Source organism: Lepisosteus oculatus, chromosome 1 (assembly GCF_040954835.1).
Source record: "Lepisosteus oculatus isolate fLepOcu1 chromosome 1, fLepOcu1.hap2, whole genome shotgun sequence".
Lineage (NCBI taxonomy): Eukaryota > Metazoa > Chordata > Actinopteri > Semionotiformes > Lepisosteidae > Lepisosteus > Lepisosteus oculatus.
This window is the reverse complement of record NC_090696.1, coordinates 64,326,766-64,345,271: the sequence shown is the minus strand read 5'-3', so window position 1 is coordinate 64,345,271 and position 18,506 is coordinate 64,326,766. Positions and strand designations below refer to the sequence as shown.

The 18,506-nt window shown below is 34.7% G+C and overlaps 1 protein-coding gene across 1 annotated transcript in view; it reads right to left on the bottom strand.

Annotated features, from left to right (window-relative positions):
- The window catches only part of LOC102688851 (glucosidase 2 subunit beta-like), a 220,000-nt gene that overhangs the window by 12,356 nt on the left and 189,138 nt on the right, over positions 1-18,506 (bottom strand). The window lies entirely within an intron of this gene.

Genomic DNA, 18,506 nt, shown 5'->3' with positions numbered 1-18,506 from the left:
CAGGAATTTAGAGGATTAACACTAACAAAAGCTGCAAACCTAACTAGCACTTTATTAGTGATCATAAACCTACAAGAAGCACTGATGATGCTGAAGCAAATAATTAATTTTAAAAGCCCTGTGGAGATGAGCCCTGAATAAAAGCTTTTATTTAAATACTAAATTATGGATAATAATCAATATACTGTATGCCAGCATGGTTTATAGAAGTTAAAAGGGGCTTATTTTATTAATTTCATGTGTGCACTAAAGTGAGGGAACTTAACTAGCCCCTTTGGAGATTTCAAAGGAAACATCATAATAATAACAACTTATCATAAGCAGAAGAACACAGGGACAGCAGTGAGTAAATGTGCAGTACAGTGAACTTTAAAGAGAGACAGTCTAGATCTGTTATATGTTGTCAGATATGTGAAAGGATTATAAAGAGGTAGTTGAACAGTAGGCCTTACCCCAGAGATAACTGGAATAATCTCATTCACCCTAAAGAAATGTCTTTTTTACAAAAAGGTGAAAAATGAAAGAATTGCACAAAGCATAGAACACAAAACCATAAACTTAAAAAGTAAAAGGGTATTTTTATCTGTTTTTGCAACATTTCACACATTTCAAAGCACTTTCAGTTAAGCCTTAAACATTTCCCCTAGTGTGTTATTGTATATACAGTACCATGGGGCAAAAAATAGGATATGCAATGTAAGACTTGATACAAAGATCATCAAGCCTTATTTATTCCCTGAAAAATCACATGGACTTAACGTAATCCTGAAGTATCTCACAACACAAAAAAAATGTTTTGGGGCTCTTTTCAAATGCCACTGCTGTGCTGTGCAGAAAAAAATTCTGACCTGTAGTTCCTATTTTCATCTTTGTTGTTTGCTTGCTGGTCCCTAAAAAAACCCAAACTGTAAGATATCTCCAATTAAAAAAAAACATATTAAGCTGTTAAATAGCAGGCACCTTTAACTTACACTGGATTCACAGTTTTCACATATTTGAAGCATCCATTGAATTTTTAAGAAATGAGAAGCCCAATTTAACAGCAACCAATGATTCTAAAAAGCATTAACGAATTAAATATCTGTCTTATACAGCTTCATTAATTTGCATGTCTGTTTAGTTGTTAAGAACAGCCTTTGCATAGTTTTGTCTGATCTAACTTGAAAATATCATAAAATGTATCACAAAAAATAAGACTCCTCAATGATACTGTAATCAATCCATTCTTCTGTTATGGTAATTCACGTAATACTTAATTACAATTACAATTCTATCTTTAATTTAATGAATGTCGACTTACTGTATTTCAATATTAAAGAATTGATATTACCAACAGAGCAGAATAAAAGCAATAGACACTGACAGGACCTGTCATCTATTCCTGGAATAAGAGTCAGTTGAAGGGAACACCATTGTTCATGGCTCATAATGTCTCAGAAGGTCACTCAGAGGTGAAGTATTTTTACAACAGGATAAAAGAGCTTCTTGTCTTTTTTCAGTGTTTGATTACCTTTTAGCACTTTTTCATCCTGGGAGCCCCCAAACAGACTGCTGTAAAGAGTTTCCACAGTGGAGAAACTGACAGCAGTCTCTTGGGTTGGAAAACCAACAGCAGACCTCAAGTCAGGTCTATCCAGTCATACAGTATTTGAATCCTCCCTCCTCTTAAGCCCTGCACCCACTGGATGATCAGGGAGAACCATCTTCACTTACAGTAGGTGACAATTACACTGAGATAAAGTTGTGTGTGGTTAAATTTATTTTTTTTTCCAACAGAGACATAAGCCTAATTTTTTTTGTTTATTCCACCTCAGTGTTTTGTTAATGAGTTGCATTTTAATAGCTGTTTGGAAAAAAAGCCTGCAAGGCATTATAATAATAATAATTGTTTACACTTACAGTACTGTATATAGCGCTTTTCTGGATACTCCACTCAAAGTGCTTTACAGCTAATGGGGACTCCCCTCCACCACCAACAATATGCACCATCCACCTGGATGATGCAACGGCAGCCATAGTGCGCCAGAAAGCTCACCACATCAGCTATCAGTGGGGAGGAGAGCAGAGTAAAGAAGCCAATTCATAGATGGGGATTATTAGGAGGCCATGATTGGTAAGGGCCAATAGGAAATGTCCCCGTCTCTATACTGGGGCATTAGGACCCACCTGGACCACAGGGTGAGAGCCCCCTGCTGGCCCCACTAACGGGGACACTATACTGTAAACAGGCGCCGTCCTTCGGATGAGACGTAAAACCGAGGTCCTGACTCTCTGTGGTCATTAAAAATCCCAGGGTGTTTTCTCGAAAAGAGTAGGGGTGTTACCCCGGCGTCCTGGCTAAATTTCCCATTGGCCTTTACCAATCATGGCCTCCTAATAATCCACATCTATGAATTGGCTACATTACTTTGTTCTCCTCCCCCCCCCTCCGACTCTGACAGCAGGCGGAGCGACGTATTTCTCGGTCGCAGTTAATGGCAACGTCAGCTCAAAGATTTGGTTCAAACCACTAAATGGAAACTGGTGCCGACAAGTGGACCCTGCTGATGCAGGATTAACTTTAGGAAAGAGAGAGAGATGGCTGCTGGCATTAGTGTATATACATTACTCTAGGGTACCTAAAAATACCTAAAGAACTTGTTGGCTCCCATAATTATTTTGTAACACTTAACAAAAAATCTTTGGCCTGGCCTTCCAGCCACAGATCCTAAGCCACAGAGCCACCACACCACCCCCATTTATGACATTTAATAATTTAATAAATGTATGACATTTAATGATTTCAACTGATAAGATTTAATTTATGAAAGGAAAGCATGCATAGGCTTCAACATAATTTATACCTATTACTCTTCTATTGTTGTAGAATTTCTACTTTGTCTGAACACAGAAAAGACCTTTCAACAGGATGAGTATTGTTAAATTTGTGTTAAAATCCACAAACTATCTTTTGGTTCAAATTTTATCTGATGGATTAAGCTACTGCATTTGTTTCCCCCTGACTTCTGTAAATTGTTATTATCATTGGATTATTGATAGTAAGAGAAACAAAATAACTAAAGATACTGTAGGGTCATTAAAAAGAGTAAAAACAATACAAATCTAATAGTACAGTTTATTGAATTTTGCTCTGGATAAACCAGTAAATGGTTCCTGGTAATAGCTGTACATAACCAAATGCCACTCATATACTCAACATGTACAATATACACCCACACAAAATCTATCATTTCTATAAACACCAACAGTATATGCAAATTGTTCTACAAAAAATAAAAAAGTCACTTTTGACACTGTGCATCTACCACAGTATTCATGCTTCATTGGTCTCCTTTAAATTTTCTAATGCACAGCATGGTGTCACATTTTTAATGCATGTTTAATGAGTATGGAGGTGAAGAAGAATTAGCATGCTGAACACTTTGAAAATCAAACAACGCTAGAATGAGAGAACGAGAATGCACCCGGGTCTGGGTGATGGTGATTGATGATATTTTATTAGTGAAAAAGCAAACTTGACACAGTCTGCCATCCTCAATGAACTTTCTGTCGCTTGTAGAAAAGCGATTCCCCTAGAGCATCTATTGCAAAGCTTGATATTTTAAAAGGTAAACATGCATTCCCATTTTTCAAAACACTTCACTTCACATAGATGTCAACAATACAACAGCAACATTTAACAGCATCTGAATAAGTAAATCATTTTTATTTTACTTTTTATAGATGACTGGTATAGGGACTGAAACTTCTGCTGATCCTTCTGCCTATCCTAAAACCAAGATCTGAATACTTCAGAAAACACCTTAACAGACCTAGTATAGCTGTGGTAGTACAAATGATTTTGCAGTCATAGCACTGTAATCATAAATCAAAAATAAGTCTAACTATACATACCCATTTCATTCACTCATTTTATTTATATTTACACGTTGTTTTTTCCTTTTTGTGTTTTTTAGAACACTAACAGCCTATCCCATAACAGTTTTCTTCCGGAAAAAACTGAAGAGGGTTGCAGTGCTATTTCTTAGAGAGCGTAGCGGCGAGGCTTATTAATAAGAAAGAATTAAGTGTTCTGAGCTTTCCCAAATGAGGTCCCATCTCTGTTCATCTCTGTGGTGCAGCCACAGAGAAACTATTTATGCAGGCTGATTTAAGGTTTCCTTTGATAAGGCACACCTCCCAAAGGGGGATGGACTTAGCTAAGCCTGGCTATCATGATCAATGGTCATACATTGACGCCTATCTGTCTAGGGAGTGCCAGATGGACATCTGGACTGCATTCCTAAGTGTCAGGAGTAAGTGACTCATATCTCACCTTGATCAACCAATCAGGGACTGGTCAATTTAATTCCTAAGAGTTACGTACTTGTTTTGAGTATCTAATGTAGAAGTTATAACCAAGTTCATTTATGAAACGGTCTTAATGAATGATATACTGAATGTATGTCCTCTTGATATGTGTAACACTTTGTAACTGACTGAATATATACCTTTTGTATTCTGATAACCCTCTCGATAAGATCTGTTAGTTTTACATGCATATTCTATGTATTAATAAATGTATCCTCGTGTATTAGTACCTGTGTGTGTGCGTTGTTTGAGCTATATCGCATGGTTGGATTCTAAAGCCATCAAAAGAATCAATTTTGTGATTTACTTCTACAATTAATAATTGTCCCAGTAAATGCCCAAACCCTACAGAACTGGTGCCTTCAGAGAGCACACTACAAGAGTAAACTGCATTATCAAGATACTTAATAAAAATACCAGCTCTACAGTTGCACATACAGTACATGTTGAAGGTGAGGTTGCATATCAGCAAAACCTACTTGTTGAAGACTCCTTTGGCAGCACTTTCTACTCACAGCATTTTTGGATATTTCTCTACCTTTGCTTTGCATTATGGGGTGTTGCAATTTTGTCCTTACTTCCTGGCAAAATATTCTCTATTGCATTAATGTTGACAAGTTTGCTATTGGTACTGAACTGCAATTATCAAGCCATGCCATTACTTTTTGATTGGATTCAACTCAAGACTTTGAGTAGGCAACTGTTTTCTTGTCAAACCATTTCTGTATGGCTTTGGGCTTGTGCTTTGGATTACTGTACAGGATTCACCTCTACTATTTTTTCTATTATTTTCCATGTTTCTCATGGAAGCATCCTCATAGTGCTGGCACCAGTAAACATGAAACTTGGGATTGTACTGACTGGGTGATGTGCTGTGTTTAGGTCACACCATACAGTACATAAAGCTGAGTATTTATAACAAAAAAAATGTTCAAATAAATTTTGCTTCATGTGATCTTAAAATGTTTTTTTTCAGTACAAGCTTTCTTGCCACTTACTCGCCACTTTCTTGACACAGTACTGGTCAGTTTTGTGTGGGGTATTGCCAATGTAAAAACAGTGACTCCCATTCCAGACACAAGCCTTTGCTAAACTTTCAAGGTACTGTATAGTAGTATAGTATAGTAAGTTAAGCAGTTCTGAACCTGGCCAGTACCTGGATGGGAGACCTCCTGGGAAAAACTAAGGTTGCTGTTGGAAGAGGAATTAGAGGGCCCAGTAGGGGGCGCTCACCCTGCAGTCTGAGTGGGTCCTAATGCTCAGGTATAGTAATGGAGCCACTATACTGTAAAATAGGCACCGTCCTTCAGATGACATGTAAAACCGAGGTCCTGACTCTCTGTGGTCATTAAAAATCCCAGGGCATTTCTCGAAAACAGTAGGGGTGTTACCCCAGCATCCTGGCCAAATTTCCCCCTGGCCTTTATCAGTAATGGCCTCCTAATAACACCCATCTATGAATTGGCTTCATCACGCTGTTCTCATCCAGACTGATAGCTGATGTGTGGTGAGCGTACTGGTGTACTATGGCTGCCGTTGCATCACCCAGTTGGTGCTACATGGTGGTGGGGAGTCCCCATTACCCATAAAGCACTTTGAGTGGATTGTCCAGAAAAACACTATACTATATAAGTGTAAGAAATTATTATTAGTAGTATAAATGTCTTCAACCAGATATCCTCAACTTACTGGATATTCAGTACATTCTTTAAATAGTATGTCCAACTCTATAACAGACCTATGAATTTTTTGCTCATAACTAGGATTGCAAAATAAAATATAAAACTCACCATTAGATAATATCCAGTCGTGTGTACGTCTAAACTGCAATTTTACAGCCAAGCAGTGCTGAGTTACAATATTACTATTGTAGATAAATAAGTCCTTCTATTGATTTCCAGTACTTTTGACAGTAATATTTTTTTTCTTTGTAAAAGCAATCACCTAGGAGTCCTGTCACATCTGATAATCATGTTGCTGAGTCTCTACACATGTTGTGAATCTTTGCCATGGATATTTGACACGTCCTGGATAAGTCACAGTTGCTTCCTCTCAGTTGGAGTGCTACAGGAATACCGTATATTCATGAGGGATACCTGAATCCTGAGTGATGGAGGTATTCCTGTCAATAGCATTTCTTCCAGATTTGCCTTTTCTCTCATAACTGAGTTGTGGATTTCTTGTGCTGTGTTAAAACTGGCAAATTCACAAACATTCTTATACATGTAAGCAAACAAACAATTCACACCCTACATGTATAGTCACATTTTATATTGTTTTTTTTTTATTCAGTAAGTAGCAAGCAATGTCCATACTCGAACTAGAAGTCCATTAGGCTGGAACTTATCCTGGAATCTATTGTGTTAAGAAGATTTAGATTATGTGATTCCCTCTGGATGGGAGGCCATTGCGTTTATACAGTTGGGTGGCCTTGAGCTGTTACTTGACATCATTACTTTTCTCAGGGGTACAACAGGGTTAACAGCAGGGAATTGAACCCACAATGTTCTAGTTATGAATTCAGAGCCCTGACCTAGGCTGCTCTAGTCTGCATCAATATACTCAGAAGGTGAAGAGGCCATCTGAGCTCTGTCCTCTTTCCAGGCATATGGCATCACAATCTTCCACTATATCATTTTTAAAAAGGTTAATAAATTAGAACTTCATAATAATGTTAAAAAAATATAATATAATCCAATATATAGTACATTATCAGATTCTAAAGTAGATCCAAAATTACTATTGCTCTGTTTATAATGAATAAAACAATTTTTAATCTTCTAACCTCTTCCTAGAAAAAAGGTGAAGAGAAAAAACCTTCACTTATTTTAGAAAGTGTTAGTCATTGTCATTATGGTTTGCCCAACATGGAGTTTTACTATTAAAAATATTTTTAGCAAATGACAATCCAAATTTTAAATCTTATTTTCTCAGACTAGTAAGAACAGAAGCACAATAGACTATTCATAATTAATGACACTTAATAGAGCAGAAAACTGAACGTAAGTCTGGAGTTAATGTCACCAACCAATTCCTTGACGGAATAAGATATTTCACAATTTTATTACATTGTTTTATGGCACTGAGGAAGCCGTTTGGAAAGTCTGTAATTGCTACTAAAAAATGTGGGTAATAAACTTCATTGGCTGCCTAGTGCTGCAAAAATTACCTAATCAAATTCTTTCATGAATACCTAACTAATTCAGTTATTATATTCAGGTTGCTTGCACATATTATATTGCCATTCATTACACTGGTATCAGCATTGTTATTTGGGGAGAAAACAGGCAATTTGGGATTGTCGAGTAATCTGATCTTAAAAAAATATTTGCTCTTTTGTATTTTACAATACTCCCAACAATCTGTGATAAATTAATAAACGAACAATAAATGAAAGTTAAATTAAGTCATTAATAAATGAATTAGTAAAGGAAGTCATAACAACTATAGATATTATACAATCAGTGATTTAACTAAAATTCCATAGCTAAAAACATGAAAGTCAAGAATTTAATTTACAAAACACAATATACAGTATAATGTCTGTTATGTTATTTGTTTCTTGGGTGAAGCTAAAAAACTAGTTATCACATCCTAACATTTCTTTTTCTAAAAAAAGGTTTCTTTAGCATAAATATGTCCTTACGATTACTTAAAAAGTAAATTAATAATGATTATAAAGAAAAACAATTTATAATTTATGTGTACATTTTAAAAATATCTATTAATGCCGATATAGCTCGTACAGTAGATGCATTATATTTGGTAGTGCAGGTTTTTTTCGGCAGATTTAAAGGGAAAAACAACAGATTCTAATTTCAGACATTACTATATAATTACTATATATATTACTGGTACTGTATCTACATTTCCAGAACACCTGATATTCTATAGCAGTGCATTGATACCTGTATATAATGCGGCCTGAAAATGGAGGATAGTCTCTGGGCTCAATAATAATATATTACTGTATAATTAATATCTTATCACTACTGTAAATGTTCAGCATCTATACAGTACATCCTTGTATGAACCACATTTCCCAGGGAGCAATGGGGAATTACATTCTCTCTTAAATCACCTGACCAACTGATGGAAGATAATTGGTCAGATAATATTTTAAAACCAGGAAGTATTAGCATGCCCCCCCGCGTTATAGACTGGACATTGAATAAATGTATCTGGTGATCAGACACTGTTAGGTTTCTGATTTTCTTTGTATTTGGAGCACTGTATAAGAGAGTTTTTTTTACCTTACAGTGTGTGTACTCTACATGTGTCTAATTCCTGAGACCCACCTGTAAAAAGACCATTCTCATGCCTTTCCTCCCCTGGGTGATTATATATTTCAAAGCAAAACAGAACATATTAAATGACATATTGTATTATCTATATTTTTCTCATTTAAAGTTTACATTTTGCATTATTGTGAACATACTGTATATATTTATCAGCAAATAAAATGCTACAGTTTAATATTCTTTGATAAGGAAAGGTTAAAGCTGTTTTTGCACTGAATAATAACCGACTTCATTCACCCCAAGGAAAAAGTCATAATACAAATTTATTATAGGTGAAGGAATATAATCTTATAACACTAGATTAGAAGTTACTAAGACATTTCATTAATGTTTTATGAATCCTACAGTATATATTAGTAAAGTAATAATAGAGTGACACATGACCTTCTTTACTGGAAAATTTAATTCAATTCAAAAATGAAAAAAAAAAGCTACAGAGACAAAATAAAAAGAGTGGACTACAAAGATAAAATTATTACATATTGGCTGGTATGCAGCATAAATACTAGAATAAATGGTGGTGAAAATGCTAAATAAGAAAATCAATCAGGTCAGGACCTGAAGCAATCTTGCTCTGCAAGAAAATTATTTAAGTTAATAATTTTATACCTTGTATTAATATGGCACATTTTCTTTGCTCTACAGCACAGTTTGGTAACAATGCAATACCCAGGTAGACAAAAAGGACAAATAGTTTAAAAAATTACAAAAAATATAACATTCTATAACTATGCAGATTTTTACTAATCTGTAAGAATATTTTATGATAATTCTTATGATAATGATTTTTCTACAAAAAGAAACACAACAGTCCATTTCATAAGGCCTTGAAGTTTTCCTGAGTGTAGTCTGAGTTTTCTCATGGTGTTAATGCTTCTTACAATATGCCTTCCTCTCGCTTCAGGTCCTAGATTCTCTGGTTTCACAGGGTCTTTTTATGCCGTCTTAGGGCATACTGTACAGTACATTTCCAATGTGTCTTCTCCTCTCTCTCTCTCATCCTAGCGTTAATCCCGCTTCAGCAGAGTCCGCTTGTCGTCACGCCCGTCTCCACTTGGTGGTTTGAATCTTTGAGCTGACGTTGCCATTAAATGCGACTGAGAATACTCCAACCGGCGCGTCGCTCTGCCTGCCGTCAGATCCAATGTGTCTTCTTCTATGAAGGCTAAATTAAAGGGGAACTTCAGTCCCAATTTCTCAGACCTGTTATGAAATCTAGGTAACAAAATAAATTAAATGACTGTATCTCCAAATTTTACAAATTTTGAATTAAGTGTAAAATTGTGAACTTTGTGAAAGTACTGTATGGGTATCCCATGATGTCGCAAGCAGATGAGAAACCGCTGGTCTTGTCAAAGTGTGCATTTGCACAAATTGTGACATGAAAGCGGCCCTTCCTGCTCACTAGTCATGTAAGCAAATTAAAAACAGGGTCTCGTAACAACATCAAACCTTTTATTTTGTCTTTTTGAACTAATTTATACAGTATATTTTTAAACAATGCCTTGATGCCAAAATGTAAAAATAGTGTTGCAGTTTCCTTTTAACAACGTATATGCGATTGGTTTAGTCTCAGCTGAAAAATAGTGCAATTGTCCAGCAATATTTGCTGCTTCAAGGATATGATAAAATAAAGGACAGGTGTGCAAAGATTCTCAAAGATACAGGGAACTTAAATAAGATGGAGGTTAAGCTAGAAGAAAAGAAGATAGAAGGAACATCATCTAAAGCTATGCCCTGGGAGAGCTCCTCTATCTAATCAGACTTGGAACCAAATCCTATTTGGATAATTAGAATATGAAAAGTGTTCAAGACTCTGAACTTTATTATAGATGAGAGAATTCTAATTTATTTGGAAATTCTGATTGTGTATTGTGGGATTTCCAGGTTACAGTAAAATCATCTCTCCTCTTTTGCAGTGATGCATTGACAGAATAAGGAAAGTGGTTCCCATTAAGGTTAGGCCTTTTAGTTTTTTAGTGAGCGATATAAACTAATAAAACACTAATTTTATTAGTGTCAGATTCCCTCTGGTTGACTTATTAATATGTTTGTGGCATTCAATTTGTAGCAATAGAATTCTGCATTTTTATATGTATTCATAAGTCAGGACCCACTGATTATAACATTTTGATCTATTGTGTAGCCATTGTGTGCTATATACTGTAGTTGTGTTATTTTTGGTTAATAAATACTGATCTTATCCAAGTTTGGTCCTGATTATTACTGTATTGTCAACTTGTGCCAGATAATGAAAGAACACATATGCCACATAATATTTGGAAATCCCTAACTTGTCTGGGCATTATAAATCTTTATTATTTGCTTGCATTGCAAACTGGTATGGGCACCTGGTTTTGTTAATGATTGGATAACCTCCATATTGAATAACCTTGTATATAATCAGGTTCTTGCTGCAATGAGCAGACACCATCTAGAGTGCAGTCCAACCTTTTGCTTATTCTTTGAGAATAATAGGCTCTATGCTGCCCTAAATCTTACAATGAATAAGCTTTCTGGTGATGGATTGAAAATCAAGATTTATCCAAATGTTCTATACAATTACTGTGCTGTAAATGGCAAATCAACAGATGTCTCCACCACCTAATTTGACATTGCTAATTAAATACATGTAAGATACCTCTTCAACTGACCTACTCACACAAATTATTTCCAAGGAATTCAAATCAAAATACAGTCACAAATTAATTTAATCTTATTTTACTCTTGTGAGAAGTCTTTTTTTTACAGTATATTACATTGGCTGCCCTGCTAGCTTTCTGAATTGAATATACACATTACCGTGAGACATAAATAACTTGGTTCAGATTTTAATTTATTTAAGCACTATTTAATCCAATTAAAGACAAGGACAAAATTGAAATTCTAATTGTTATAGATTTAGGAAAGGTACTGTAGCTCTTGCTTAACTAATTTCTTAGAGTTGCAAAATCTGGAATGGATAAAGCAGAGCTTATGATATGGTATACCTAGATTTTCAAAAGGCTTTTGTTGAAGTTCCTCAAAAAAGTTTAATTCTCAAATTGCAAGCAATAGGTTTAAGATGGCAATGCATACATTAAAATTAAAGTGGTTAATGGATAGACAACAATGCATACTGTACATATAAAGGTGAATTCTCACGATGGGGTGAACACATTCCTATGTGCTCTTCCTATTGTATATTACTAATCTAATATGTAATAAAGGAAACTAGTCAAGTTCATCGATGATGCCAAATTGAGCTTAGTAAAGAGTGATATAGTGATATAGAAAACAATCAATTTCAAATATAAGATGGAAAACAAGCATTAATATCCTATTTATGAACATAACTTTTGTGATGACATATTATTTGTATATCTTCATGGCATTGTGGAGAAGCAATAAAAAACAAAAAGAACTAATATACAATGTATCTTTAAACATAGAGAATTTAAATCTCTATCATTGTGCTAGTAAGACCTCATGTAAAAACCCATGTACAATTTTGGTCATCACATTTCACAAATGACACTGCTGCTCTATAAACAGTCTAGAGAAGACTGACAAGATACCCTCCTCGGAGGATGATTCGGCACTGACAAGGTAAGAGAACTGAAGCTTTTCAGTCTTGAACAGAGAATAGAAGAAGAGGATTTGAGCACGGAAAAGCCAAAAAGCCATTACCTAATGAACTCCTTCTTAATCAGCAGTGAGACACAAACAAGATAATGCAACGGAAACTACAGGGCAGTGCAGTTAAAACATGAGGCACTTTGTATAGAAAGGGCTGTGAGAGTTTAACACGAACTATCCAGACATGTTGCTGAAGCTGATTGGAAGAGTTCCATAGATCTACTACTACAAACAACTAAATGTGCTAGATGTGCTAAATTCTCTCTTCAGGCTTGTAACTATTATGATTTCTGTCGTACAGGTACATGCATGTAGAACCACATATTGGAATAGTTTCCCCAATAGTTCAATAATGCTTATTCCCAAATAATTAAGTTAACAAAGTTGTACCTTATGTAAAAATCAAATTATGGAATTACTCAACAAACATTTCTAACAAAAACACATCAATATTTGTATACAACCTTGCAAACTAAAGGTTCCAATAGGGCTTCACATATCTGAAGGGACCAACTTTATCCCTTCTGAATGAAGCCCCCACTTCAGGGAGTGAAGAGCATCACTCATTATTCATCTGTAGCCCTTGTACGCAGCGGATCAGGTGGAGAAGTGAATAGTGAAAAGTAATTCAATTAAGGTAAACTTTAAGGCTGAATTTAAGATTATACAAACCAAATCCAGGAAACTGGGGTTGACATCCAAAAGACAACACCTCCTACAATACAATGTCTCTGATCACCATACTAGGACATTAGTTTTCTTGTCCAAAGTACAGACTGATACTGTACCACAGCTACTTACAGCAGAAACCATTTTGTTTTAGAAGTCTCTGAGCTGGATTTATATTTTACACCTAGAATTAAATGCATATACAGTATTTTGCCAACGTTTCTAGTTCTGGACCAGCTTATATCAACTCAGTTAAATAAATACAATTACAGATTGAATGAGTGTATTTTAGAATTCTTAAATAAGGTAGTGGTAATATAATTTGTATTATCTGTATGTATCCTGAGTAATAATATTTTAATGTATTTTCAAATAGAAAAAAGTCAGATAGGGAGACTTTCTTATTCATTATAGGGCTATTTACAAATCTTAGATGGTTTCTACAATGCCTGTTTTTCTGCTAATGGTGAAAGCTTACATTATTTATAATAACCTACTTTGCCCCCTTTTACATCTGAATACTGTAGCTGTCATCTTCTTGGTAATTATGGACATACTGATTTTAGCATCAGTGTCTTAAAGACAGTGTGATGAATATTAGATGAATTTTTCTTTCACTACATCTACTAGTATTAAACCAGGAAAGTTAAAAAATCCCACAACATAAAACAATTATTTAAAAGCACAGACATAATAAAGACAGACCAAAATTATAAATAGAATTTTCTCTTCATTCTCATGCTACAACTGAAACTACTTTAGAAGGATACATCCTAAAACTTTCTTCTGCCAGTGATTCTTAAGCGGTGAAGATAATTGTCTGATTTCTGATTTCTACAATCATGATGCTTTTTGTCATATTTGACATCAAACAATTTTCACATATAAAAACCAAAAATAAAAGGGACAAGAATTCAGTCAGTGGTGAGAATTTCACTAGTCCTCAGACACCAAAGTGTAGTCACCAGCTGAGCCATTACTCAAATACAATAATGTCAAAGTATTTCAAAGGATGAGAAGGAAATGAAAAATAAAACATTGCCAACAGTGTGGAATTTGAAAGATCTAATATTTTCTCTCTCAATGGGTGCTTTGATTTTTATAATGGCATATGACATAAAATAACATTTTTAACACAATTAGTGGATCTCTTGCTCATACTCTAACATGCAGACATGGACAAGGTAACACATTTCTAAGTGTTTAGTGCATAGTGGACCTCACTCTTAATTCCCTGTTTTGGGCCCTGCACCATTAACATGTGACTTTATAATATATATATTTTTTGCTTTCTCAATATTTGCTTACAGTTTTGGGTAATGTGGTACTGCATAAAATATAATATATAATTATAAAGTTGTAAACCTACTGTATATTGTAGGCTTTGAAATAGAAATATATGAAGATATAATGGGATAGAATAATTAAGCACAGACAGAGATAGTGTTTATAAGGATTTTCTTCCAACTTTTAAAACTGCTCATGTTCACTACCATACCAGGAAGCAAAGCAACATCACACAAAAGAGATAAAATGGGACAGATAAGCTCTCTTATTTAGGACAGAAATTAGGGTCCTGAACCAACCAAGTTGATTGTCTGATCTGCATATTTAAAAACATTTTAAAATATTTTTGTCCATGGAATCCTGTTCTAATCAAACTAAAACTTGGCAGATTACATTAATAACCCAAGCCATTTAATTTTGAACCTGAAAAGTCACTACAGTAGTGTTTATGCCTGCAATGGATCAGAAAATAATGAGATATGGCCCATTTCTTGAAGTGCTCCTGATCATATACTGTTTGGCCAGTTATCTCTAAATTGTATAGGTATAATTTAAGTACAAAGAGAATAAGCACATATAAGATGCATACCTCTGTAAACTAACACCAGGGCTTGGCACTAACTCCTGCTTTTTAACAAACAGTCACTTCAAGACAGGGAAGTATCACTCCAGTGAACATACAGTATCATTAACCCAGTGCTTTGTCATTTTTTTCCATATACAGTATTGCACAATGACTACAATTTTGTTTTCACATCTGAAACTGCCTCTGTCATCGGAACTATTGCAGTGATTTAATTGAATCCTTGAAGACAACATGAACAAACAGAGCTATTTCTGATTTACTGTACAGTATGGCTGTAAGGTTGCTGTTATAATTTTTGTTCCTGCAGAGGGTCATCAACTACTTGACAGCATGTGGCTCCTTTTCCAAACTGCTCCTGTTCAAGGACTGTTTTGCCACTTAATTCCAAACTTGGAAGGTACTGTATAATTAAAATGGCTATTCAGCAATAAAGTTATGCATGGCATAATGTAATTTCTGAATGAGCCGTAATGCCAAATTGACTGCCATTTTGTTCTCGTTGTCCTGGGAACTGCTGCATGTTTTGACTTGAAGTTTGGTACTGTAGTTTACATCACATCCAGACCTGTTCCAGAATTACACCTCACAGATAGCAGTGATACCCACACCAGATCATTAAGTATTGGCACTGCATAACACTAGCTTGTCTTGTTTAAAATTTGTTTTGGCAACTAAAGTCAGATCTGTGTGACTTGTGACATATACAGTATGTTCTGTAAGTGTACCATTTTTGTGAAACATGTAGTCTACACTAGTTGTATATCCAAAATATATTCTGTTCTGCTGCCTTAATGGCAAATAAAACTAGCTCCTCAACTTTTTAATTTCTTTAAAGTCAGCAACATACTGTAGCACAATACCAACTACAATGGATACATAAAACAGGAGAAGAATGGGTGGCAATAAATGCAGTTATTGTAAATTAGCCATAACTTTAAATTTTGTATATAACTTTATATTTTTGAAAAACATTTTCTCTTCTTGTTTTTCTTGTAGCAGAAACTGCTCCGGATCAACAGCTGTTTGACCTAAATGAGACTAAATTGACTCTAAATGAGATCATTTTAAGGACAATGCAATTAACACAAGTTAAAAGAGGATTTCTACATAAACCATGGCAAACTGCCTGTCCACCATTTTGTTCTGAAAATTCAAACTATGATGGACATTGGAACTATAACAAAAGGCTTCAAATCACACCAAAGCCTCCTTCACTAAGCAGCCAGTCACCATGAATAAGAATGAATTCACTTTCTTTTTCAAATCTTCAAGTCTTCAAAGTATTGTACTTATGTTCATTTTTATACTGTATATTTAATTTAATCACAAGCAGTGTGCAACAGATGCTTTGCTTTGTACTAAATTGAATGCAATGATAAAAAGGTTCAATTCAAGAGAATTATTGTGATTTTTTTTAACTTCAAGCCTGCTCACTTCAAGTATCTTTAGCTAATGAAGTGAGCATTTTCAATTTTAATTTAAAGACAGTGATCCATCCATACATCCTATATCATTTTACAACTACTTTATCCAATACATGGTAGCAGAGAACTGGAGCTTATCCCGGCACACAGGTACAAGGCAGGATACCCCTTAGATGGGATACCAGTCCATGACACAGAAAACACAGATACAAACATTCACATACTCACACCAGGGAGAATTTTCCCAGAACCTAATTCATCCAATATTGTCTTTGGACTGTGGGAGGAAACAGTAGCACCTGGAGATACTACATAAACACGGGGGGAAACGACTGTGCACCACTGTGCCAACCATAGACAAAGATATAATAATTCAAGAAGATATTCAATAATCCAATATTCAATAACTTTACAGTACATACTGTAAATTCCATTTAATTCTATAAATAGTAACAGTTTTAAAAAGAAACATGTAACAAAACTTACATAATTCATCAAACAATTTAAGAAAAACACTATATGGAATTTTAGTGTTCATGTTAGAAGAATTAAGTAATAACATTTTAAAGCAATTTGACATAAAAAAGGAAACTAAAAAGACCCCAGCACTTTACAGAAGTTCCTCACCTGGATTGGGTTAATAAACGTCTTGATTGTACAAGTCAATGACACATTATGTTAGACAATTTCTGGCATTTATTGTATTAATATAGCCAAAATCTGGTTCTGGAATGCCCACATTGTTTAATTAATGTTTGGATCTAATCCTTATTAAGAATAATTAGCTTTTTAAAAAGCTGATTAGCATTAATGTTATTATGATAATGACTTGAGCTGATATAAGCACTTGCTATTTTTAAAAATATGTAGTACCCAGTAATTCAGTTTAACTTCATCACTCTGTTAATCCTGCATGCTTCTGGCGATAAACCTAGGAAATCCAAGCTAATCCCATATAGCATTCAAAATGAGTTAGCCCCAGATATAGCCACATATCAAGCTGTCAAAAGCAATTATCATTTATACAACTCTACTTGGAATATGAATGTACTATAGTTGTGGTAAAAATCTTTTTAGGCTACAAATTGGAAGACTTTTGAGAGCCATTGCATGTACAGACCTGAATGAGTTTGAACACAAGAACACAAAGATAAGACATAATTGAAGTGTTATTGCCAAACTTCATTTTCCAAAATGGAAATGATAATTTTCTTTTGCAAAAGCCCAGATATTGTACAGTGTAATCAACAAAGATAAATGTGTGGATTCCAAAAGTAACAATTTATAATGATTCTAAAATGGGCCTTCATTACTGATAGACTGTTTCTGATACTCAAAGCCTCTACAAATCAGCAGAATACGGTATATTAGAAAGCTTAATGACTGCATTTAAACTTTATGTAGCACAAATACTTATTTAATGGATGTCAAATGTCAGTGTACTTTTATTTGACTAATGAATCCAGCAATGTAATAAATATCATTACACAAAAAAATAATTGAATATATTAATATTTCTATCCATAAGCCAGGCTCATCGACTTTCCATAAAAAATGTGATACAAAAACAATATGCTTTTTAAAGATTACACAAAATATGGATTCAAAAGAGAGTACAGTTTTGCCATTTTAATTTATTACAAAATCATGAAGGGAAAAGAGGTGAGATTATTCTTGTCACACAAACACATGCTGTATATATTTATCTAAATTGGATTTATAATAATAAGATAATAGAATGGCATGCTGTTCTCTACCTACTGTACAAGATACTGACTGAGCAGCTTTAAATTGAATATCTTTAAATCCTTTATGGGAATGTGCTGGAGGAAGAATACTAAGAGTGGGGAGCTGAAATAAGAGATGAGACATGATCCCAAAAATCTATATCAGACTTGTACTCCTTCTCCATAAAGAGTTTGTTGCGGACCAGATATATGTAATGTGATTAGGTTGTTTTTAATTTCTGTAGGAGGGCAATTAGATTGTTTGGAGTTAGCCAGCACACCCATGAGGTGGCATTCAACAGACTGGTAGAAGGTGTTTTAACTTTTAATATAACAGTATGGTACTGGAACTTGAGTATGAAGTGTAGAAAGAACCGTTTTATAAGAGTTACTGTTCTATTGCAGGGAAGGTGACCTGCAAGTGAAACAAAAACAGTTTTTGATAACGCGGTCCATGGGTAGGCAAAAGTATAATTAATGTTGCCTCCCCTTAATTCTCATTTTGTGATGCTTCCATCTGGCTGTCAGAAATATGTATAAAAAG